The sequence below is a fragment of the Rhipicephalus microplus genome, chromosome 1, assembly GCF_043290135.1.
Source record: "Rhipicephalus microplus isolate Deutch F79 chromosome 1, USDA_Rmic, whole genome shotgun sequence".
Classification (NCBI taxonomy): Eukaryota; Metazoa; Arthropoda; class Arachnida; order Ixodida; family Ixodidae; genus Rhipicephalus; species Rhipicephalus microplus.
This window is the reverse complement of record NC_134700.1, coordinates 87,591,230-87,617,378: the sequence shown is the minus strand read 5'-3', so window position 1 is coordinate 87,617,378 and position 26,149 is coordinate 87,591,230. Positions and strand designations below refer to the sequence as shown.

General features: G+C 49.4%; 1 protein-coding gene across 8 annotated transcripts in view; it reads right to left on the bottom strand.

The window, feature by feature from the left end:
- Positions 1–26,149, bottom strand: part of LOC119178592 (uncharacterized) — a 258,411-nt gene that overhangs the window by 132,676 nt on the left and 99,586 nt on the right. The window contains exon 3 of one of the 8 annotated variants that reach the window (XR_005110728.2): positions 9,533–9,703. The exons of the other annotated variants lie outside the window; for them this stretch is intronic. The gene's annotated coding sequence lies outside the window, so the exon portion shown is untranslated. Of the gene's footprint in view, positions 1–9,532; positions 9,704–26,149 lie in introns of those variants that run through there. 8 annotated transcript variants of the gene reach the window in all.

Sequence of the window (26,149 nt, the reverse complement as noted above, 5' to 3'; positions counted from 1 at the left end):
TTCCTGCTGTTTGTATGAGTTGCTTCGATAACCAACTCATTGAGGTGGGTTAGAGGAATAGTGGAGCCTTCGGTGGTATTTCAAACTTCTCAGAGCGCAAGTCGTGTATTCCTACTGTAGCTGTTCATTCTTTCAGAAAATATCTAACGGAGTAATTCACTTATTCTGTGCAGGTATAGATGTTAGTGTGCTGCAGTAGGGCTTCGTACGACACGTTGTGAAAAGCCCCTTTCCTGTCTAGTGCAAGGATGGCTCTTTGGGTGTGCGTTGCAAGCTTGTTTATGACTTTTAACGTAATAACGTTAGAGAGCTCGTGTCACAGAAATTTCACCATCGGCATCGGCACCATTGGTTGTGAGCGAAAAATTGAGGAAGAAGCAAATGAAAGCAAAATATAAATTTCCGGTTCCATTGAGGATCGAATCCGGGCCATTCGCGTAACAAGCAGGTGTTCTACTAAAAAGCCACGATGCTACTGGCAGTGGTTTCGGAAAAAAAACACTACATAAGTGCCATGTAGCGGAAGTAGTCTCCTTAAAGCATTTCGTTCGACAGGTGTCACGAGAAAAACGAGCCCATTCGGCGATTTGTAGGCGCATTTGGGAGGCCATTAAACTACGTCAAAAAAGGCTTTGATAGTGTACTCATTGCCGCTAAAAACACACAGGAACTTTCAAACAGCTCTAGAAATGGACAACTATGTTCATCTAGCGGGAAACATATCATGCCTTTGCAGAGGCTATGGTGGCTAGAAGGAGAGGTGTCAGCATCGGCGCGCCGGAGAGTGAGCGAGAATTCATCCGGATGCGGCGGCGCTGAAGTCGCCTTCGAGATCCCCTTCTCGCACACGTAGAAAATATTTGAGGTTACCCTGCGGAATATACAAAACTCTACGTGTCACAATTGAAAACTTGTGTTTCCAATTCACTTTCTAGTATATGAGCCACGACGCGTAGAAGATAGAGAATGAAGTGACATGCCATGGGCTTCACACCAAAACAAAGACCGTGCAGTTTTCACTTTGATGCCGCGATGTTCTCCGTGAAGTCTCAATGCACGTATAGGTATCGGCAGCTGTTATTTTTATGACTTGTTCATTCAAGGTCTAATTTCAGGTCAATCAAGGTCAATCAAGGTCAAGACATCTTTTCACGAAAGCGAAAAACAATATGAAAAATAAGCACAACATATACATCAAGGTTAGAGAGAACTGCAAATTATAAAAAAACTCAGCTAATGCAAGCGAATAAGGCAACTAAAAAGAACAGTGAATATAAGATGACACAATGGGCATACATACACACGATACATCAAGATTTTATTGGCAAAAATAGATACAGTCACAAACCACTTCACGAAAAAATTGATTTCTGAAATGTCAAACACAGCCAGACAGTGACACCTTAGTTGTTAATCAGCGATTTCTAACAATGTGAACAATACATTAGTAAAATCACAAGAAACAACACAGTGCGAGTAATGTGCAATAACATAAAACAAGACCTTGTTCGCCGAGTTAACACTAAGACAGTTAAGTTATGCGCCTCAGCTTCAAGAACTTCATTTTTTCTCTTTTTTTATTGAACGAATTTTTTCAGCAACCAAAAGAATGCACTCTGGTCAGTGTAAAGAATCTAATTATCTGATTTGTCACTTCAAGTTTGTGGTGTTAAAAGCCGACCATATTTAACCTCTTCAAGACAGGCAAGAGGTAAGGTCTGTTATGCTGCCACTTTTCAATTTATTAAAACTGAAGCAATAAATAAATGCATCTTTATAGCTTTGACCAGGTCTGTTAAGGGCTCGGACGGGTACAGAAGGCATGATTCTGCTGGAAGCATGCTGAAAGCAAGCTGGAATTTTCAAAGTGAATCAAAACGCTGCTACATTCGTTGCACTTTGTCTTTTTCACCAACTTCTAGGCCACATAGGCACTGATGTAAGAAGTGATCCGGCCGTTAATTTTGTGTCCAATGAGATCAGTGTGGTCAGGGAGGGCTTCACAAGCAACAATTATTTCATGAAGCTCATTAGGGCGCACCACATATAGAAGCTCACCCAGCTTATTCTGCATTTTTGTTGAAATATTGTGGATACCCGGACATTGAAGGCTGCTCAGAACTCCAGAAGGTATGTTTCCACAAGAGGATGAGTGTGCCAAACTGTAAGAACTTAGGCAATTCATAGAGATAAAAAATTGTGTCGGCGAAGTGATATCATTCGAACCAGTTGTTTGCTTCAGAATTCAAAAAAAATTTAAGCGCGTCTTGGCAGAGGTGAGACGCCAACAAGTAATTATAGCCCAACGTTCTCGAGAGATATGGCCGGATAAAAAGGGTGCTGGTTAGAGTGACGCGAAGTCCTTCGGCAGTCGATTCACTCAAGAACTCACCCTCCTTAGGTACAGCTTGTTCTCAAGTGGCTAAGAATGCGTTGATAACCTGCATGTAGCTACGAACAATTAAACTTTCGTCGAAATGAGCTTTGCGCACAACGCATCTATTTTCCAGTGGTTTGTCAGCGCGAGAAATCGCACGCTCCCAGGCCTTGCGCGGTTCATCGTCGGTGGGAGCAGAGAAGAGAGACGCTTTCTTTTGTTGTTTGCAGGCCGAAACATCTCCCGCATTGCATCCAGGCGCAAAGCAGTGTCTTTGCTGTACCCATCACTTTGGCATGATCACATTTGCACGTATTGATTCTGAATAAGTCCAAATAGGCAAAGCGCAGATGTTGCTACTTGCGATCACACGAGCAAGCGACTAAAAGTGCCACGCTAGCGGCTGGCGAGCGCTCTCGACTGATTACAGTGGCGACTTGCGTGCCGCTCTAGGGTGAAATGAAATACGAGTACACCTCTTTTCAAGGCGCGGCCGGGACGATGCTGACACCTCTCCTTCTAGCCACCATACAGAGGCGTTGATCAAGCAAACAGCAAACGCTAGAGAATGTGCTGCCATTTGTGAGGCATTGTGAGACTCTTCATGCCCCTTCAAAAGAGCGAACTAGGGGCCGAGTTTTGCTATCGCGTTCAACTCCTAAAGGCGAAGCTTAAAGGTCCCCCAATTTTTTTCCTTGATCTGCGCTATAATGTTTCACGTGGAGAGGTGAGCGCTGATGCCGAACATAGTTGTTGGGAAATGTCCGTTGTCCTCGAGATATTCGACCATGCGGTTGCGTGCCGTGTGCTCGTTCAGTTTTTCAATACACAAGGTCAGAGATATAAGTCTTCTGAATCTTAATAGGCTTGTTCGCTTTAAGAATCATAATGACCATAGCATGTTTCTATTCAAGTGGTACTTTAATGCTGTCCCAACATTCACTTATGTATTTGAAAAGAGCGTCTAGAGATGGTCCATCTAGATTCCGGAGTGTCTTGTTATTTATTCTGCCACTGCTCGGTGCGGTGTTGTTGGTGAGCTTGCTGAGGGCCCTCTCCGTCTCCGACACCGTGAAGGGTCGAACTAGTTCCATGTTGGGGCTAACACAGTGCTTATAAAGGCGTGAACGTAGAGTAATGTTCCGCTCCGTACCAAGGAACGTCTTCAATTCTTTGACGATGTCTTCCACTTTTCGTTGGTGGCTGTGTATGAGTCTGCGTCCTTTCTGTTTTGCTGCCCTCCTTGTCTCTTCCTTGGCTGAGTAATTTTTGAGTATAGCCCAGGTACGCTTCGTGCTTAGGGTCCCTTGAAGCTTGTTAGAAATGTCATCCCAGTTCTTTCTTCCCATTTGTTGAGAATACTTTTGTGCCTCCTTGACCAGCTTGGAGATTCCAATGTTCAGTTGGTGGTTGCGCTTGTTACGTTTCGAACGCTTTGCAAGAACACTTCATGCATCCTAGAGATACAGTAAGCGGGGATCAACAATGGGAATTTCGCAGGACAGTTCGATCTACTGTGTGCGTTTCTCCGCTCGTTCTACAATTCCTCAAGTTCACATTCAAAGTAGTCTATTGTAGCAACACCAGCACTTTCGTCTTTGCGAAAAACTTGCCAGTCTGTTATCTCGGTTTTTTGAATTTTTGTCACCGATCTGTGGTGTGCAATAATTGTTTCTATCATATAATGGTCGCCACCCAAATTTTCTTCCACGCAACTGCACTCATAATGTTTGAAGGCTTGTACAAACGAGTGGTCCGGACTGGTGTTTCTTGATACACTGTTGCCAATGCGTGGAGTTGTCTGAGGGTCGTTTAACAGGGTGAGGTGGTCTTGTTTTGCGACGTTGTGCATGTCTTCTCCTTTTTTTCGACGCTAGGTAAACACAGCGTACACAAGGAGCATCAAAATCACCAACCTCTTTTATCCCGTTACCCTTGCTCAGCTTTTTTACTTCTCGAATTAGTTAGTTTAGATCTTTCAGGTAGTCTTTGGAGGGCTGTACACGTTTAACACAAATAAGCTTTGCTGATGTTATTTCTCTGACACAATTTCCACGAGGGTGTGCTCGATGTGGTGATCAACGCAATGTTTCTCAGCATTGATGGTCTTTTTCGTCAGGATTGCAGTCCTTGTTTTGCCAACGCTGATGTGAGTGAAGTAACCTTTCTACTTGAAGTGACCAGCTTCGGTTTCCTGTAGGGCTATAACATCGGGGTCAAATTGCACACATAATTGAGAAAGGTTACTTCTCTTACTTCGTATAAAATGGCAGTTCAATTGCCAAATTTTCAGCTGTGGGTGCTCCTTGTCTTGAACTTTTTGGTCAGCTTTTTTCGCCATCTTTCTTACCTAATATCAGCAGGATTTTAGCTTATATCACTCAGTATTTAAGCTTCTTGCGGGCATTCTCTCTTTCTACCAGTGTGTGAATGCACTGACTGAAGCTTTCCCCTGATTGCGTTATTTTCGTTTCAAGTACCAGAACCTGATTCTCCATTTCACTCCTGGCTGTTCAGAACACAGCTTGTAGAATCTGTGGCACATTGCTCTGAACTACCTGAGATAACTTGGATATCATGTCTTTCTTTATGACTGCCATATTGCCATTGATGCGGTCTTCAAGTACGCGAAGGTCGTTCTGCGTTGCCTTCGTTTGACTTGCCATTGTTGCTGCCTACGAGGTTGGAGATGATACTTGTTGGGGTGATGGGGAAACAGGTAGAGGTGTTTGCACATTCTGAGTCTGCTCTCTCTGTAGCTTTTTTTTGTTTCTCGAAATAAGGTAGGCGAGAATAGTCTCTGTACTGGCTTCCTTCTCTCGCGTCTTCTTTTGCACTTCTAGCACTCGCTTCAATTCGTTTTCTCTTAGAAGCGCTAACTTTTCTCTGTAGCTAGACTTTGTCACGGTCTGGTTCAGAGTAGTTTCCGTCGACAATTGACTCTGCCGTGTGACAACGTTGGCGCAGCTTGGCTTGCGCTGGACATTGGCGGGTGTTACGTCCGTTGCCGTTGTCCTGGACAAGCTCAATTCTTTTCCCTCGAGTTGGATCTCGACTTGGATGTAGACATTCTATTCTGTTTGTTCTCGTTCAGTGACTGTGGAGCTCGCAGCACCACGCGATGGTGGTCGTTCATGTTACCGACGTTGTTTCGATACCAGAAGCTTCTCTGCTTCGACCTTGGTAACTGCCGGAGTGTCAAAGAAGGTGGGCCGGCTGCAACTTCTTCCGACAATCTCTACTTGCTGATAAGTGTGGCATTCCGCAGAGGTTATATTTTAAATCGCATGCATGGTTTTTTGGGTCAGTGTTCTGTTCTACACTGTTCTTGCACAGGTCGTCGTGGCGAATATGGCAGACGTTTTACCTGTGGTCTATCTGCCAACAGGATCTGCAGTATTGAACCAACTTTCTGTGCGGTCTGCAGCAGCAGAGTCTGCATCCGACTTTCAATGTAGAACACCACATGCGAACCTTCAAAAATGATCGCTGCTGACGTCGATCTGCCAAGATTTCTGGCGTAAAAAATTTTCAGTTGTTCATAGCAAGGAGATGTCTTAACGGCTCGTTCGTGGTGTCCTCTTCCGTTTCGTAAACAACGCCCCGCATGGTGCACAGAAACGGCTTGTCTTAGTTGGAGGTTTGTTACTGGTTCAAGTACAAGCGGACACTCCTCTGATTCATCACTCACCAAAATTAAGTTCTGGTGCAGTAAAACCTGTAGCTGGACGAGTTGGTTCATAATTCTGGGTACACTAATGTGCTTCTACATTGGCGCACACCTGTTTACCCAGAAGTACGTTCTGGTGCCACTGCATCTGTATTATGCCTTTAGCATAGAGTTCCTGGAGTGGGACTCCGAATGCTTGGGCTAGTCCTCTTGCTATTACTTCGTCTTTCCAGTTTGATATCTTCAATCCATTTTGATATTTGCAAAAAATCTTGTAATAGTTTTCTGAAAGTGATATAACCACAAGTCAGCGAGAAAATCGCTTGCTTACGGTGTTGTGGCCCAAAAATGCTTGAGACACTAGTGGCTGTTTTCCGTCATTTGTGCTGTGCTATTCTTGGCTGTTGTGACACGGAGACCCCTTATGCGTCTTCTCTATTGCTGCGAATTCTTTCTTCTTCCGCTGACGTGTTGAAAGCAACATTCATGGTCTGTTTCTGCATGTGTTTTCCCGCTATTGCTTCCGAAGGTTGATCACATGTCGCCCATCACTGCTTTATTTTTTGTAGGTCCTGCTGGAGAAGACGGGCGCTGAGTTTCCATAGCGTTTTAAGTAGTCGAATAGGATGAAAAAGAAACAACAACATTAAAATCCAGTTGGAATGCGCGGTGCGCACGTGGACCTCGATGCGGGTGGCGCGTGGCCTGAGCGAGCAGGCTTGGCAATTCTCAGGCGGCTTAACTGGGCGTGGCTGTCGGCTTGCAACTTTCAAGGTTAGCACTTGCATGAATAATTGACACATGTTGATGCCCATGGTCTCTCTTAGTGGCGCTTCTCAAAGCGAATCGGCTACTGCAGGCAGTCAGGCGCTGCGAGGCGGTAATTCACAGGAATCGCACTCAGAATCGGGAGCCCATGTAGAGTAAGTCACCTCGGTTGGCCACCTAATGGTTCCCCCTTTCCTACTGAACTTCAGATTGAACCTACCTGCCTCATAACTACAGATGTATATCAAACCCCGCGCATGGCATAGCGCCCCCTAGCCGAGGTTGGGAGGCCGATCGTAGAGCGGTGAGCACTCGTGCGCGTGGCGGTGCTCCATGCAGCGCCAGTTTGCTGGCGTGGATACGCATCGAAGCCTAGCGACGTATGCGCACACGCACACACGGAAGCTGGTTTACGTCGTCTGCCACAACGCTTGAGTGTGCCATTCCATAGTATCCAAGCGCCGGTCTCGCTTGTCTGTAGTACAGCAGGAAGAGCGGGCTCATGTGCGCTTGCGCCACTTGGATTTGATGCACGGCAGGGCGAAGTGGCAGCACCGATCTTACCACTGGTGGTTACAGGGCATCCTACTAAAGTTAAATCGGGAAAAAAATGTTTTGCATTAGATCACTGGTGACGTCCAAAAATAGCGAGAAAGGGCGAAAAATAAAGAGCAGGTACGTGCCACGGAAGCCTTCCTATCCCACTTCGCATATAAGCAGAATGTTCTCATGCCTTATTTCAGGTTCACTGGGTTACTTGGGCGATGCGGCCACTCGTAAAAGCTCCCTGGCATTTTTTTTCATTGTCTATTTTCTTCGTGTTTTACGAAGATACAAAACGAAAGCTGACTGATTTCTCAGTAAGTAGAAACTCCATCGGCACAAATAAAGTGAACTTTGTATTGCACGCTTTGTATAAAAAACAGACTTGCACGTAGTGGGAAAGTGTCCTTCTATTAAAGCAGATTTAACTGACAACTGACATGTGGACATAATGAGAAAACGCTGAACCCGGAATATCCGAACCAAAGCGAAAACAACAATCGCGAAGGACACGCCATATTTGACTCAATAACGTTTGTTATGACGACGCTCATAGCTTTTTTACCGAACATGAGTACAAAACAAGACTGAAGTTCAGAGGCACGGAGAGGCTTGAAGTGATCAGAAGTTTTTCGAGAAAGAACGTCATTGGAAACAGTGTCTCAGCGAGATGAGTTGTCTTCGTTAGGGCAGCAGCGTTGTGTTGATGAAGAGGTCACTGGTCAAAACGTTGGCTATACTACATTATCTGTATTAATATTTAGAAGCATTTTTTTATTACTATATAAATAAAGACTCACAAATTTTTAAACCGTTGGTACAAGAATATCATGAGCAGAAAGTGACGTATAACTGTTTCACGTTATTTACTACACGCCACACGTTATTGGTATACAAACATATCAATAAATGCATTTTCCCGACAGCAGCTTGGCAGCCGTCTTCAGAAATTAGTCAAGCGACACCGCAATTCTGTCAGTCAAGTCAGGCTTGCAAAGAACGGGGTTTAATCATATGTACTCATGCAAAATCAATACCATCTCGAATAAGGGGTCGCTATTTTTGTGCCCACCCTTTGCCTTTAGAAAGCGCTGAATAGCGTTCGATTGATATGTGGGCTTTAACCTCCCAAAACTACCATATGATTATGAGATACACCGTAGTGGAGCGCTACGGAAATTTCGACCACCTGGGGTTCTTTAACGTGCACCCAAATCTGAGTACCTGAATAGCCTTCGTGGAACTAGAAATCCCCGGGTTAGCACACCGCATAGCCGCGCAAAACATGTGTTGCCCGTTTAAGGCATTTTCGGTGAATGCATAGCTGATTTGTTCGGTGTAGCTCACTGCGGCTTCCGTTCTTTGCCCCTAAATTTGCGGTCCTTAGCTTGCCCGTAGTTGACACACAAACCGAGCGAGATAACTGAGCGCGATCCAACTTCTAATCTCACGGAGCAAGGGGCGAGCAGAAGAGGAGGCGAGCGCGGCAAAGGCAAGTCAACCACTTGCCGCGCTTTGCCTGATTTAAAATTCACAAAATATGGAATAATAAAGGACACATATACAGACGACTAGTTATGTACAGAGATATTATTTTGTTTTTATCGGTGAAAACTTGTGAAAGCCCATAAATGCAAACATTAATATCGGCTTCACTGCGTTCAACCGGATGTTGAATGCCCTGCAACCGCTACGAGCGTGCATGTTTCCTGTAACCGCAACCGGCGCTGATGAGAATGACAAGTTACGCTTTTTGGATTTAAAACTGGCTTTTAGCTCACAGCACATGTGTTGGTGTTATGAGTTTCCGGCACCTTGCGCGGCGGCACCGGCTGCATTGGCGATCCGCAGTGCGCTGCCGCGCTGAGCCGTGTTCACTCTAACTGGATAGAGAAACATACATGAAGAGCGGACACTCCCGTAGGGCCCTGCGGCCCAGCTACTGCGTTGTTTTCACCACCAAGAATAGTTGGTCTGACCAGATGTCTTCAGCATAAATAAAATAACAAACGTTTCTACTTTTCGACGCTGGGATTTGAACCCACACCCCTATGCTCCGAAAGCGAGTGTCTTTATCACTGTCTTTATCACCCATGCTTTCACAATGGGAATTCATATACAGCACATCTAAACAACATGAATGTGTCTTTTTGTGCAAAATAAATGCAGAAACACAATTTCTAGTCCTATTTTACTGTTTGTTGTTGTAAGGCAATAAATGTCTTCAGCGTGACATGATTTAGAGCAGATATAGAAAATTGCACAAATAATAAAATTTTTTCTTTGCTAAAAAATTGATGCCAAACTTGGGTATTTCTTGTCCTTTTGAAGAGGCCATTACATGCCTGAAAAAAAAGTAAAAGTGGGGATTGGTATGCCATCTAACAGTTGGTCAGACCCTTTCTTGGTGGCCCGCAAAAAGGCTTCGTTGGCCACTTTTTATATAGTATATTTCTTTATGCTAACAGGGGTCAACGCTGTACGGCGACGATACAAGAGAATGAGAGACGTTTCCCGGGCACCAGGCACAGCTCTCACAGAAGCCAATCGGAGATTCGATATACAGCGCCATCTAGAATACCATCACTGAACTACAATCTGCATGTACTTCTATAAGAAAGCGCGAACGATTACACTGTTCGGGAGATGTTGTTAGCTGCGACTGACGCGGGACAAGGTTTCACTAAGAGGAGCTTCACTCTTAAAAATAGCCTTGAGGTAATTGTGACGACAACACATTAGGAATCTTCTCTTTTCGGCTATAGGCGAAACTTGATAACTGCGAGACTGGTCAATGCAAGTGAGGGGCCTTATCGGCGAATGCTAGGACACTTGACTAAGGTCGTACTTAAAGCTAGATTTAGGGAAGACTCTTTTCAGCTTGTTTAAGGCTCAAGGGTGTACCATAGTTCTCTTCATGCGAGCCGCATTATTGTTCAAGCAGGCTCAATCGGGTCGTCGTCACTAGTTTCGCTCCAGAGCACTTCGGTTGTCGCGAGAGGCAGCATGTTCTTCAGGTGTGCAGATGTTCCTGGGTGATCCACGGGGCTAGAAACTGCTGCAGCTGACGAGGCGCATTCCAATTATATTGATGCTTTTGGCATGGACATTGATGACTTATTTTTGCGATAGTGATTATATGGACACTCTCGGTTGGATTTTGGCGCCAGCGTCAACGTCGACGTTGGTGACCACGATCTTTCATCATATATATATATATATATATATATATATATATATATATATATATACCCACAAGGCAGTAGTGGGATTGGGCCATAAAGCGGTAGAGCGTCCCTGCCTGAAAGAAAGACTATGAAGTAGAGACTGGTCCCAGCCCGCCAACTTGTACTGGCACTACGGAAACTTCCTTTGGGCGAATCGGGAGCAGTTGTAATTACAGATTCTTTTTCAGTATGTGCTGCTCTGTCTTCAGGAGCCAACGTCACACTTATGCACATGTTTCGACAACTCGTACCGACAAACTTGAAAAAAACTGCAGCTCTTATGGGTACCAGGCCATCGTGGCATATACCTCAATAAAATGGCGGATGCTCTAGCCACAGTATCTCTTAGCGGTCCCCTTATCCCGCTTTTGCCTGATACGGCTTATGCGACAGCTATAAGGTTTAGAAACCTCTGTCTGCATGAATACGACTGCTACTCATTGGATAATTATCGAGATTTCGCACATCTAAGATGCCGCTGGAATAGACAGTGGTGTGCAACACGGCACTTGGAAGTTACTTTTACAAGATTGAGTTGCAGAATTCCGCAACTGAATTATTATTTGAATAAAGTTGGTTTGAAGGCGTCACCTTTATGTCAGACTTGCGAAGAAATGGAAACGATAGATCACTTTTTTTTGTTCGGTCGCCGATATTCTCATCAGCGGAAAAGATACCTGGTAGCTCCACTTGAAAAATTGGGATTAGAATTAAATGTGGCAGTAATTTTGTCGCTTGACAGCATTAAATTTGGTTATAGCCACAGGGACTTCTGCTCTGCGGTGTTTGAATACATACTTGAAACAAAGCGATTGCCATGTTAGTCTGCCTATATATATATATATATATATATATATATTGTTATGGCGTTTATTAGCAGGCACACAGCGAGTATAGACAATGGCGACAGTAACGGCCAAGCACGGACTCCAAGCGCGAGCGGCGTCCTTTTTCGGGTAGACCCACTAGAGAACACTTGAGAGTTTTACCCACTTCAGTGTTCGGCGGCTTCTCTACAATCACCCCGGGGACGAAAAGGGAGCCGCCTGGCGACCTAGCAGCTTGTCACTACGATTGGGTCATAGTAAGCCTTCAGGCGCTCCACGTTGACTATGTCGCGCCCGCGGCGGCGCATGTCCGAAGATTGTTCAATTGGCTCGATAAGATAGTTGACCGGAGATGTGCGCTCGATCACACGGAAGGGACCTTCATATTTCGGAAGTAGTTTGGAAGAAAGGCCAGCTACAGAGGTCGGGATTGAGAGCCATACAAGGGAACCAGGAAGGAACGTAGGTTCAGAAGCGGCGGAGCCATCTCGAATACTCTTCTGCCGCTCTTGCTCATGCGTCGTAAATGTCTTGGCCAGCTCGCGACACTCTTCAGCAAGCCTGGCTGTCTCGGAAATAGGTGCACACTCAGATGGATCCGGCGTGTACGGGAGTATAGTGTCGATGGTGTGTGACGGGTGCCTTCCGTACAGCAAGAAGAAAGGTGAAAAACCGGTCGTGCTCTGAGGGGCGGTGTTGTAGGCATAGGTGACGAAGGGCAGTATAGTATCCCAATACGTATGGTTGGCGGCGACGTACATCGAAAGCATGTCGCCGAGGTTGCGGTTAAAGCGTTCGGTCAGGCCATTCGTCTGCGGGTGGTAAGCAGTTGTTTTGCGGTGGACAGAATGGCACTCCATGAGAATGGCTTCGACGACTTCTGACAAGAAGACACGGCCTCGATCGCTGAGAAGCTCCTGAGGTGGACCATGGCGCAGTATAAATCGTTGCAGTAGGAAGGACGCAACATCACGCGCTGTAGCCGCAGGGATAGCGGCGCTTTCGGCGTATCGCGTTAAATGATCTACGGCGACGATGGCCCAGCGGTTACCAGCCGACGTCAGAGGAAGCGGCCCATACAAATCGATACCTATGCGCCCAAACGGACGCTCAGGGCAAGGTAACGGTTGAAGACTGGCTGGCGACATGTGTGCTGACGGTTTCCGGCGTTGGCAAGCGAGGCAGGAGCGAACGAACTGCTGCACGTAGCGGTACATCCCGCGCCAGAAGTAGCGTTGTCGAATGCGACGGTAGGTTTTGAATACCCCAGAGTGCGCGCATTGCGGATCAGAGTGGAAGGATTCACAGATCTCTGACCGCAGACTGCGGGGTATCACGAGTAACCACTGCCAGCCATCGGCGTCGTAATTGCGTCGGTGTAGAAGGCCGTCACGGATGGCGAAATGGCGAGCTTGACGACGCAAGGCACGCGTGGATGGCGTTGCGGAAGGATCAGCGAGCAAGTCGATGAGCGGGCCGATCGAATTATCCTTTCGCTGTTCGGTAGCGATGATGTCAACATCAATGGCAGAAACTGCAGTCGAGGATACTGAGCAGAGCACATCACCTTCAGGCAGAGGGGAGCGCGAGAGGGCGTCGGCGTCAGCATGCTGGCGTCCGTTGCGGTAAAGCACGCGGATGTCGTAGTCTTGTAAGCGAAGAGCCCAACGGGCGAGACGGCCTGAGGGATCCTTCAATGATGAAAGCCAGCATAGTGCATGATGGTCGGTGACGACATCGAATGGGCGACCATACAAATAAGGTCGAAATTTTGTAAGGGCCCAGACGATCGCCAGGCACTCTTTCTCCGTGACGGTGTAGTTTGTCTCGGCTCTCGTGAGCGTACGGCTTGCATATGCTACGACATATTCAGGGAATCCGGGTTTGCGCTGCGCCAGGACAGCGCCGAGGCCTACACCACTGGCGTCTGTGTGCACCTCCGTCGGGGCCATAGGGTCGTAGTGGCGTAGAATGGGAGGAGACGTCAGCAAATGGCGGAGCTTCGCGAACGCGTCGTCGCACTCAGACGACCACGAATTGAGGGGCCCGTTACTTCCAAGGAGCTTCGTCAGCGGTGATATAATCGTAGCAAAGTTTCGTATGAAACGTCGGAAGTATGAGCACAGGCCAACGAAACTACGCAGTTCTTTGACGGACGCAGGTTTGGGGAATTCAGCCACGGCCCGAAGCTTGGCTGGGTCAGGAAGAATGCCATCCTTAGACACGACGTACCCTAGGATGGTCAGTTGCCGTGCTGCAAAGCGGCACTTCTGCAGATTTAGTTGCAAGCCGGCATTGCTCACACGTGCGAAAACTTCTTTCAGACGTTGGAGATGCGTGGAGAAATCTGGGGCGAACACAACAACGTCATCGAGGTAACACAAGCACGTGTGCCATTTCAAGTTGCGCAGCACGGTGTCCATCATGCGCTCAAAGGTCGCAGGAGCATTACATAGACCAAACGGCATGACGTTGAATTCGTACAAGCCGTCGGGTGTGATGAACGCAGTCTTCGGTCGAGCGTCATCAGCCATGGGTACTTGCCAGTACCCCGAGCGCAGATCGAGAGAAGAAAAAAATTCGGCTCCGTGAAGGCTGTCAATTGCGTCATCGATGCGCGGCAGTGGGTAAACATCCTTGCGCGTGATCTTATTGAGCCGTCTGTAGTCCACACAGAACCGCACAGAACCATCTTTCTTCGCGACAAGAACAACAGGAGACGCCCAGGGACTGTCCGAGGGCCGAATAACGTCGCGTCTGAGCATATCATCAACCTGCTCGTTAATTTCCCGACGTTCAGCAGGCGACACGCGGTAGGGACGTTGCCGTAATGGTGGATGGGCACCAGTGTCGATACGATGTGTAACAGCGGACGCGCGACCGAGAGAACTTCGCCCGACATCGAAAGAAGAATGATATTCTCGCAGCAGGTCCAGAAGCTGGGAACGCTGTACCGACGTAAGATTGTCATCAATGTAAGGGCCAAATACATCAGGAGATGATGAATCATGAGTGGAAACAGCGCTGACAGTACACGAACTGGGACAACGCGAGTCATCAGGTACGTCCAGGACTTGTGCGTTATCCACTGGTTCCACTCTGCCGAGACATTCCCCTCGAACCAAGGTAACAGTGTACGGGGATGGGTTGGTCACAAAAATAGCCGCGTTGCTCTGGGTGATTTGCACGGTCGCGAAAGGTACTAGCAACCCTTTCCTTCGGCAAGCACGGTCGGATGGCGAAACGAGCGCAATTGTGTCGGAGAGTCCAGCGCAGTAGACATGTACACCCATCGCTGAGCTAGGAGGCACTAAGGTGTCGTCTTTCACGAGAATCTTACTCAATTTTGAGGGACTGTCTTCCGGCGTCAAATGCGAGAAGGGTGAGAGTTCAATTTCGGCATTGGCACAATGGATGACGGCGTCGTTGCGGGAAAGAAAATCCCACCCCAGGATGACGTCATGAGAGCATGCAGGAATGATGATGAATTGGCCGACATACAGAACGTCCTGAACGACAACGCGAGCTGTGCACTCTGCTGAAGGATGGATACGATGTGAACCGGCAGTACGAAGGGACAACCCAGAAATCGGCGTCGTCACTTTTCGAAGCAAGCGGCAAAAGTTTTCGTCCATAACGGATACTGCAGCTCCAGTGTCAATAAGAGCAGACGCATGAACACCGTCCACAAGCACGTCGATGACATTAGATGGGCGGCTCTGAGGGCTTTCACATCGCAATAGCATCGCAGTCCTTGCCTCGGGGACTGCGACGACTAGTTTTCCCGCTCATGAGTAGCTGAACTTGGCCTCATGGGGGACAGGGAACGACGTCGTGGAGACGGCGACCTTCGAGGAGATGGACCTGGGCGAGACGGCGGTGGCATAGACGGTGGTTCGTCGTGATAGGGACGGCTGAGGTGGCCAGCACTAGGCGAAGAAATTCGAGCCGGCTGTACACGATGGCAATAACGGGCTACGTGACCAGCGTAACCACAGGCAAAGCAGATGGGCCGGTTGTCGGGTGTGCGCCATCGGTTCGCTGGGGTAGGTCTTGTCCATGACGCAAGAGCCGATGGACGGAACGGTGGCTGGAAAGGCTGCAGGGGGTGCTGGAGCTGAGTCTGAGAGGTCACGTCAACATACGTAGCCGGCGTAGCCGCTGCAAAGGATGGAGGTCGTGCGGCAGCTTCGGCGTAAGTCAGTGGGGCGGGCGGTTGAACGACTGGAGGCGGCCTGGCGACCACTTGGGCGTAACTTGGGGGCGCAGGGGCCGGAAGCTGCTGTGGTTGGTACGCAGGCATGACCTCCGCTATTTCCTGCTCAATTGCTCGGCGTATGGGTGGAAGAATAGCAGTGGCCGATTGTTGAGCAGCCGGTGGGTGGGCGAAGTGCAGGATAGAGAACTGCCGCGCGATTTCCTCACGTATGAAGGACTTGAGGTCTGCCAGCAGTGCCACCTGATCACAGCTCGCCTCCAAGCCTGCAAGCCCTGCATCTCGTGTTGTGGAGCGACGGGTCATCGAACGCTGCCGGCGGAGCTCCTCATAGCTCTGGCACAGCGTGATGACCTCAGCTACTGTGCCTGGGTTTTTGGCAAGCAGCATCGTGAAGGCATCATCGTCAATGCCCTTCATGACGTTCCGGATCTTGTCTGATTCGGACATGCTGTGCTGTCGTTAGATTTCTTGCACAGGTCCAGGACATCTTCTATGTAACTGGTGAATGACTCACCGGCCTGCTGAGCGCGTTCGCGTAAGCGCTGCTCGGCTTGCAGCTTACGAACGGCAGGGCGGCCAAAAACGTTGGTGATAGCGGTCTTGAAATTGGACCAGGTTGCGATATCGGACGCGTGGTTGTTGTACCACAAGCTCGCAACGCCCGCAAGGTAGAACACCAAGTTTGTCAACTTGCCGTCCTCGTCCCATTTGTTGGGCACGCTCACGCGCTCGTAAATAGCGAGCCAGTCCTCCACGTCAGTGCCATCGGCGCCCGTGAAGATGGGTGGATCTCGGATCCTGGGGACACCGGGACAAGGGGGTGGCATGGGAGGAGGCGTTTGCTGAGAGGCGTCGTGGGACATGGTAGACTCCAGGGTACGTGAGCGCAGTTCCCAGGGCATCAAAGGGGATCGTAGCACTCTCCACCAATTTGTTATGGCGTTTATTAGCAGGCACACAGCGAGTATAGACAATGGCGACAGTAACGGCCAAGCACGGACTCCAAGCGCGAGCGGCGTCCTTTTTCGGGTAGACCCACTAGAGAACACTTGAGAGTTTTACCCACTTCAGTGTTCGGCGGCTTCTCTACAATATATATATATATATATATCATTTTAGATCCACTATTACCTCTGTCTCAAATCGCATCTGATCGCTCCCTGCTCAGATATACTCCTTTTTCGATTTTCGGCTTTTCTTTCTATATTTTTTGTTCAGCCCAAAATTACGTTTTGTTTGAAAAACGATTAGCCTTTTAGTTAAGATCCTGCCGCCCGGTTCTTGGCCGATCCCCCTTTGTGGGTGTGCAACAGACTATCAAGGATCATCATCATCATCATCAATGTGCCAGACATTGCCGTCGCGTGTAATCATCGTAAATATCTGCAAATATACGTTTCCTTGTAAGATTATTGGTGGAGGTGCTGAGTACGCCTACCTGGCTTTCCCGGCAAACCAACACGGAACTTCGGAGTGGTCGCCACCTTCATTTTCCTGCAGTGGCTCAACAGGTTCACCCACAAGAGCAACAGCAGCCGCAACAACAGCCGCAGCAGCAGCAGCAGCAGCAGCAGCAGCAGCAGCTGCCTCCTCTGATTCTCCTGCCTCCACGAGACCCCGGAACCTTCTCGGGCACAGGCAAGGACAAGGTGAATGTCGAAGATTGGGTTGCATTGTACGAGCACGTGAGCAAATACTATAGGTGGGACCCTACGTTGATGCTGGCCAACCTTGTATTTTACTTGCGGGATACAGCGCTCACCTGGTATGAGACGCATGAGTTGGAGTTGACCAGCTGGGACGTTTGCAAACTGAAGCTTGTCGAGTTATTCAGCAGGCCATTTGGGCGACAGCAGGCCGCGAGGAAAGACCTGGGATGCTGCGTGCAGACATCGACAGAATCATATGTATCTTACATACAGGACGTATTGGGCCTCTGTCGAAAGGTCGACGATAACATGAGCGAAACTGACAAAATCGCTAACATATTAAAGGAAATTGCCGATGACGCCTTCAATCCGTTGATCGTAAAAGATTGCGCCACCGTCGACGCGGTTGGGAAGGAATGTCAGCGCTTCGAGCATGCCAATAACCGTCGCATAACCCGCCAGTTTGTGCGTCTGCCTAATACTGCAGCCACTTCGACCTGCGAAGACAGCCCCAAGTTCACGCAAGCTACATCGTCCGAAAACGTCACCCGAATCGTTCGCCGCGAACTCGAAGCAATGGCTCCTGCAGCCATCGCTTGCGACGGTCCTCAAGACAACGCATCCACCGTCTTCCTCATCCAAGCCGTGGTTCGCCAAGAAATAGCAAATCTCGGCATCACACCTGTTTGCGCTGTTCGCACTACCGAGACCTCGGCTGCTGTTAACCAGATTTCGGCGTACCCTTCACGCTACCCTTCCCGCTAACGGAACCCTGCTGAATGGAGAACGTCGAATGATAGACCGATCTGCTTTCACTGCTCTCGTGCCGGCCACATTGCACGCTACTGTCGCAATCGTTGGACATCCAATTCATCTTGGAACACTGGGACATGGCGTCGCTTTGAAGGCAATTCTCGCCGCTTTTCTTTTCCGTACGATCCACAGCCTGCTCCTACTAACGTTCAGGGCCGAAGGTTCAGCCGGTCACCATCATCCCAAGGCCGCTGATCTCTCTCGCCGATGATTTCTCGATCCAGGTCCCCTGCACGACCTGGGCCCTCAACCTCGGAAATCTAGACCATGCAGCTCCCGGAGGTGACGCTGCATTAACGACCCGTTCTGCAAATCCTCTGTTGACTATTCCTACACGCAGCAATATTTTGGACCTTTCGGTGGATGACGTTACCGTTACAGCCCTCATAGACACTGGCGCACAAATTTCAGTCATGAGCACTGCTCTCTGTATGAAACTGCGAAAAGTGATCACGGCTCCTGTTAAGTGTGCAGTAATGCTTGCCGATGGGAGCACATATACCGTTCTCGGCATGTGCACCTCTCGCGTGTGTATTGCTGGGTGCCAGACCGTCGTATTGTTCACCGCGCTTGAGCAGTGCCCATATGACGTGATTCTTGGTCTCGACTTTCTCTCTACGCACTCCGCCCTTACCGACTGCTCGACGGATTTTCTTCAGCTGGAACTGCCTTTTGACGCCGCTGTTGCCCGTGATGCTCAAAGTCGCCTTTGTTCCACCGAGTTCCTGCATCTTCCGCCGCAAACCACGACTTACCTGCAGCTCGTGTGAGATCCACCTGTGCGCGATGGTGAATATGCCGTTTCACCTATTACCGACGTTGTGCTAAAGCACTCCATTGCTGTCCCGCACACCGTGGTGAGAGTACACCACAACCAGGCCCATCTATCTCTTTTGAACTTTGGTTTCTCCATGCACGTGCTGCCTGCTGGTATTAAACTAGGCGTCATGTCGTCGTTGCAAGAGTGTGATATTTCTTAACTGTCGGCTCAACAACCTACTCCGCACGTCAACTTGCTCACTGCGCCCAAGCTGTCAAGCATTGACATTGCCAAAATGATAGCGCCAGATCTTTCGTCCTCTGAAGCACAAGACCTCCACAGTCTGTTGACATCCTATGCGGACATATTCGATCTTGACAACCGCCCTTTAGGCCAGACATCAGTTGTGACCCATCACATCAACACCGGCGATGCCAACCCAATTAATCGCTGCCCTTACCACGTCTCCGCTGCCGAACGCTCTGTCATCCAGAAAGAAGTCGAGAAAATGCTCGCCAAAGACATCGTCGAACTCTCATCTAGTTCGTGGGCATCCCCGGTCGTGCTTGTCAAGAAGAAGGACAACACATGGCGGTTTTGCGTCGACTATAGACATCTCAACAAGGTTACTAAGAAGGACGTCTACCCCTTACCAAGAATAGATAACGCCCTTGACTGCCTTCATGGCGCAAAGTTTTTCTTGTCCATTGACCTTCGATCTGGTTACTGGCAGATCGCTGTTGACCCACGGGACCGAGAAAAAACAGCATTTGTAACCCCCGATGGGTTATACCAATTTAAAGTAATGCCGTTTGGCCTTTGTAATACGCCGGCCACCTTTGAGCGCATGATGGATTCCCTTCTGCGCGCCTTCAAATGGTCCACTTGCTTATGCTACTTAGATGATATAATTGTTTTTTCACCGATGTTCGCAAGCCATCTTGAGCCACTTTCCAGTATTCTCCAAGTATTATTAACGCTGGTCTCCAGCTTAACTCCTCCAAATGCCGTTTCGGCCGTTGCGAAATAACTATACTTGGTCACCTCGTTAACGCATCTGAGGTATAGCCCGATCCGGACAAAATTCGGGCAGTGACTCAATTTCCCGTGCCCTCTTCTCCTAAGGATGTCCAGAGCTTCCTTGGTTTGTGCTCCTATTTTCGCCGCTTCATCCGGAATTTCGCCGATATTGCGCGGCCTCTCACCGAGCTTCTTAAAAAAGATGTGCCATTTACCTGGAATTCGCCTCAAAGTGCTGCATTTTCGGCGCTGATTGCAGCCCTCACGACTACGCCAATATTAGCCCACTTCGATCAGACTGCTCCAACAGAAGTTCGCACGGACGCGTGTGGCCACGGAATTGGTGCTATTTTAACTCAGCGTCAGCATGGACGTGACTGTGTCATCGCCTACGCCAGCCACCTTTTGTCCCCTGCCGAGAGGAACTATTCCATCACTGAAAGAGAGTGTCTTGCTCTTGTTTGGGCTGTCGCTAAATTTCGCCCGTACCTCTTCGGCTGCAGTTTTACTGTTGTGACTGATCATCATGCACTCTGCTGGCTTTCCTCGCTCAAGGATCCCACGGGACGTCACGGTCGTTGGTCTCTCCGCCTCCAAGACCTTCTCGGTCATGTATAAATCTGGTCACCTCCATCAAGACGCCGACTCCCTGTCACGGTATCCAGTGGATTCACCAGACACCACAGAGAGAGCTACGGAGGCTTGCGTCTTATCAATATCAGACTTTCTTGATATCGCTTCTGAGCAACGCCGCGACCCAGATATACTTCCCATCATAGAAAGCCTGAGTGCCGCTACTCCACTCACTTCTCTGAACTTGTATTTCTTTCATGAAGGTGTTCTCTACCGCCACAACATGCGCCCTAATGGTCCTGACCGCCTTCTCGTCGTGCCTTCTCATTTGCGTGTAGATGTTCTCCGACAGCTTCACGATGAATCTGCCACTGGTCACCTGCACCCGCACTTATGATCGCGTCCGGCGCCGTTTTTTCTGGCCACGCCTATCTCGCTCTGTGCAAAAGTATGTCGCCAGCTGCGACCTTTGTCAACGTCGAAAACGACCAACATCGCTTCCAGCTGGCCTTCTTAACCCTATTGAGATCCCTGCTCAACCATTCTACCACGTAGGGCTCGACCTTCTCAGGCCATTTCCCACTTCTGCATCCCGGAACAAATGGGTTGCCGTGGCGAGTGACTGCGCGACACGTTACGCGATCACCCACGCTCTTCCAACCAGCTGCGATACCGATGTCGCCGACTTTCTGCTGCATGACATCATATTGCATCACGGCGCTCCTCGACAGCTCGTTACTGACCAAGGCCGATACTTTTTATCTCGCGTCGTCAAGGATATCGTACGTCCCTGTTCCACGAACCACAAGTTCACAACGGCATACCATTTACAAACTAATGGACTTACAGAGCGCCTGAATCGCACTATCACGGACATGTCAATGTATGTTTCTCCAGACCACCGTGGCTGGGAAACAACGTTACCCTACGTCACCTTCACTTACAACCTCTCCAGACATGACACCGCAGGCTATTCCCCGTCCTACCTTCTTTATGGTCGGGAACCCTCTCTGCCTCTTGATACACTCCTCCCCGCTGGTTCAGGCTCCCCTGTCACACACGTCCGTGATGCCATAGAGCGAGCCGACGCAGCACGACAGATTGCCCGAAAACGACTCATACTTTCTCAAGCCTCTCAGAAAGATCGATACGATCATCACCACCGCGAAGTTTCCTATGTACCAGGTTCTCTCGTACCCTTGTGGACCCCATGTCGTCACATCGGCCTCTCAGAAAAACTTTTATTTCGCTATGACGGACCATGCAAAGTCCTGCGCAAGATCCCGAACCTCACCTATGAGATACAGCGAGTCGTCGACGAAGCGCACTCAATGCCACCACCATCCACTGTTGTGCACGTCCACTCCCATTTCGTGACAAGCGCCGGGTCGGCGCTTTAACGCCGCGGGGTAGTGCCACAAGGCAGTAGTGGGATTGGGGCATAAAGCGGTAGAGGGTCCCTGTCTGAAAGAAAGACTACGAAGTAGATAGAGGCTGGTCCCAGCCCGCCAGTGTGCCAGACATTGCCGTCGCGTGTAATCATCGTAAATATCTGGAAATATACGTTTCCTTTTAAGATTATATATATATATATATATATATATATATATATATATATATATATATATATATATATATATATATATTGTAATGATTTAATGAATCTAAATGACGAACGCTCTGCTGGCAATGAAGAAGACGATGATGATCGGTGGCTGCAGTAGTAGCTTGCGACCTCTGTCTCAAATCGCATCTGATGGCCTGCATCGCTCCCTGCTCAGATATACTCCTTTTTCGATTTTCGGCTTTCCTTTCTATATTTTTTTTAGCCCAAAATTACGTTTTCTTTGAAAAACCATTAGCCTTTTAGTTAAGATCCTGCCGCCCGGTTCTTGGCCGATCCCCCTTTGTGGGTGTGCGCCAGAGTGTCAAGGATCATCATCATCATCATCATCATCATCATCATCATCATCATCATCATCAGTAGCTTGCGCACGCCGCTCGCCATTAGCCAGACCTGCCTGATAAAGCACATTTTGCCAAGCTGCGTCTGAACCTTTTTCGATGTACAACACCTCTATTTTAAGTGGTTGAGAAGCCGGGGTTCCCATCAACCTGGAACTTCGCAATCGGACGCTACCCTCACCGTTCACTATGACTGCTCCTGACCCTTTTCAAGCTGCCATACCAACGACAGTGTACTCTACTGGCGTACCTCGGCAACGCAACCCACCAATTTTTCGCGGCAACGACGAACAAGACGTCGAGGACTGGCTCGTCGAGTACGAAATCGTAAGCGCTTCCAACAAGTGGAACGCCTGCGACCAGCTCACAAACGTGCGCTTTTACCTCGCTGATGTGGCCAGCCTCTGATTCAAGAACCACGAAGGCGAAATCACCAACTGGTCCGCCTTAAAGACCACCATCGCCGTGGTCTTTTCTAGTCCCGCTGTTCGCCGGCTTCGCGCGGAACAGCGTCTCCGTAGTCGAGTCCAGCGTAGAGACGAGACCTTTGCTAGTTACATTGAAGATGTCTTGTCTCTTTGCAAGCGCGTCGACGAAGCTCTAACCGAACGCGACAAAATGAAGCACATCATCAAAAATATTGACGACGATACCTTCCAGATGCTCGTCGCTAGGAATCCACAGACCGTCCCCGATGTTGTCCAGCTGTGTCAGGAGTACGACGAGTTGCGTAACCAGCGTGTCTTGACGCGCAGGGCCACTGAAGATACGGCTGAAGTTTCCGCCCTCGTGCACGACGTCGCTGCGGATCACACCGTCTTACTGCCCCACATCAAACAATTCATTCGTGAAGAAGTTGCGCGTCAGCTTTCTCTTGTGGCGAAGCATTCGCGCCAGTGACCTCGTTAGACCGACGTTTACGCCAGATCATTGAGACACAGGTCACTCAGGCACTGCCTCCATCGCCATCTGTCCCTACGCCGCTGACCTACGCTGCCATCGTTGCTAGACCCCCAGACCCACATGTCTCTGGCGCATACCGGGGCACCGGGTCCTCCTACCCTACGACGCTGCCTACATACACGGCACACCATCCCGTTTCGCCACCTGCACCTTCTGTCGTTAACCCATGGCGCACCTTGGATAATCGACCCATCTGTTTCGCATGCGGTTTCGTGGGACGTATAGCACGCTACTGTCGCCGTCGCAACTTCCAGCCTCCCGTCCATAGGACTTCTGCAAATTACCAAGCTGCCCAGGATCCCCAGCGACCATCTTCTTCTATCACCGACTCATTGTCCCCACGACGCCCTCTCGATTCTCGCCGGTCATTACCACCCCGTCGCCGATCTGTCTCCTCGATGCTTTGGCGCACGAGCCCCACTCGAGAGGAAAACTGACAGCCGCAGTTCCGGAGGCAAGAACTGCGTCGTCGTCGAACTTTCTAAGACCTCCTCTTTGTCCGACCAACGAAATCGATGTGCTAGCAGAAGGTGTTGCTGTACGTGCACTTGTCGACACAGGCGCCGTCGTTTCTGTAATTAGTGAAAAACTATGTCACGATTTGAGAAGAGTTACAGCGCCGCTTACGAATCTTGCTCTGCGTACAGCCACCTCCCATTTCATCGCACCGACAGCTCAGTGCACAGCACGCGTTTTTATTCAAGATTTTTGGTACGCCGCCAACTTTGTTGTTCTCCCACGTTCATCTTACGACGTCATACTAGGATGGGATATTCTTTCTACCCATCAGGCCCTCGTCGACTGAGCTCGTGCTGAACTCAAGTTGACAAATCCGTGCCTTGATATCGACCACCACAGTCCCTCGAAAGTGTTTGCCGCAGCTGACGTCCGCATCGCGCCGTTGTCCACCGTCCTAGTGCCTGTTTTTTCCTCTGCTGCCACTAACTCGACGCTCTTGTTCCAACCAACTATAGCTAGTGTCCAACACCGAACCATCGTCCTCCCGTTTGCCGTCATAAACTTTTCCAATGGTTCGGCGGTACTTTATGCGTGCAACGTTTCTGCTTGCTCATACATCCTGCTACGCGGCGAGTGTCTGGGAAGCCTCGAGACCTTAAACTGTATTTTCGAAGACCTGATCTATCCAGACAAACCATTTTTACCGACTTGTGCCATTACACCCGCAACTGACGCTAATGAACCTATGGATGTATACCGCAGGTACATTGATTGCAACCTCACGCCTGGGCAGCAGGAACAGCTGATCAAGCGTTTTCGGGCCTCGTTTGACCACAATCAGCCTTCCTTAGGTCGAGCATCATCTGTTGTTTACCGTATAGATACCGGTCAAGAGACGCCATTACGGCAGCGTCCATATCGTGTGTCAACTACCGAACGCCGTGCCATCAATGAACAGGTTGACGACATGCTGACACGTGGCATAATCGAACCGTCAAGCAGTCCTTGGGCCTCTCCAGTTGTGTTGGTGAAGAAGAAGGACGGATCCATCAGGTTTTGCGTGGACTACCGACGTCTCAACCGAATCACGCGCCAAGATGTCTATCCGCTGCCACGCATCGGCGATGCCTTGGACTGCCTACAGGGAGCTGAATTTTTCTCTTCTTTAGATCTGCGCTCTGGATACTGGCAGGTACCCATGGCAGAGGCCGATCGCGAGAAAACAGCTTTCATCACGCCCGACGGGCTTTACTAATTCACAGTCATGCCCTTCGGCCTCTGCAACGCGCCAGCTACTTTCGAGCGAATGATGGACTCTATCCTTCGAGGCCTCAAATGGAACGTTTGCCTTTGTTATTTAGATGACATTGTCGTCTTTTCAACTGATTTCGCAACCCATTTAACCCGCCTCGAGAAAGTCCTCGCGTGTATTTCTGCCGCGGGGCTGCAACTGAGTCTGAAGAAGTGCCATTTCGCCGTTCGAAAGCTTACGATCTTTGAACACGTGGTTTCAAAAGACTGCATTCATCCTGACCCTGCCAAACTTACAGCCGTTTCAGCATTTCCCAAACCAACCACCATAAAAGAGCTCCGAAGCTTTATAGACCTGTGCTCTTACTTCCGGCGCTTCGACCTCAATTTCGCGACGATCATCGCTCCTTCGACCAGGCTCCTCGCCGACTCTAGAGACCTTTCAGCTTGGTCTGCCACCTGTGACGATTCTTTCAATGATATGCGCCGCCTCCTCACGTCGCCACCTATTCTGCGACACTACGACCCATCGGCACCCACAGAGATCCACACCGACACTAGTGTTGTCGGGCTAGGTGCTATTCTTGCACAGAAGAAAGACGGCTTCCAAAAGTACGTGGTTGCCTACGCAAGCCGAACTCTTAGCAAAGCTGAAATCAACTATTCCGTCACTGAAAAGGAATGCCTGGCCATTGTTTGGGTGATAGAGATATTTCGACCTTACTTGTACGGGCGCCCTTTTGACGTCGTGACTGACCACCACGCCCTCTGCTGGTTGTCGTCACTGAAGGATCCAAGCGGTCGCCTCGCCCGATGGGCGTTACGCCTCCAAGAATATAATATTCGCGTGGTCTATCGCTCCGGCCGGAAACATTCGGACACAGACGCCCTATCCCGTTCGCCCCTACCCCCTGACCCGGACTGCTGCGAAAGTCCAACCTGTGATGCCACTGCCGTCACGATCGCCGACATGGCATCTGAGCAACGCAAGGACCCTTGGGTTGCTTCGATTCTGGAGATTCTGGCTGGGCGGATGGCTTCCCCCCCCTTCTCGCACGTTGCGTC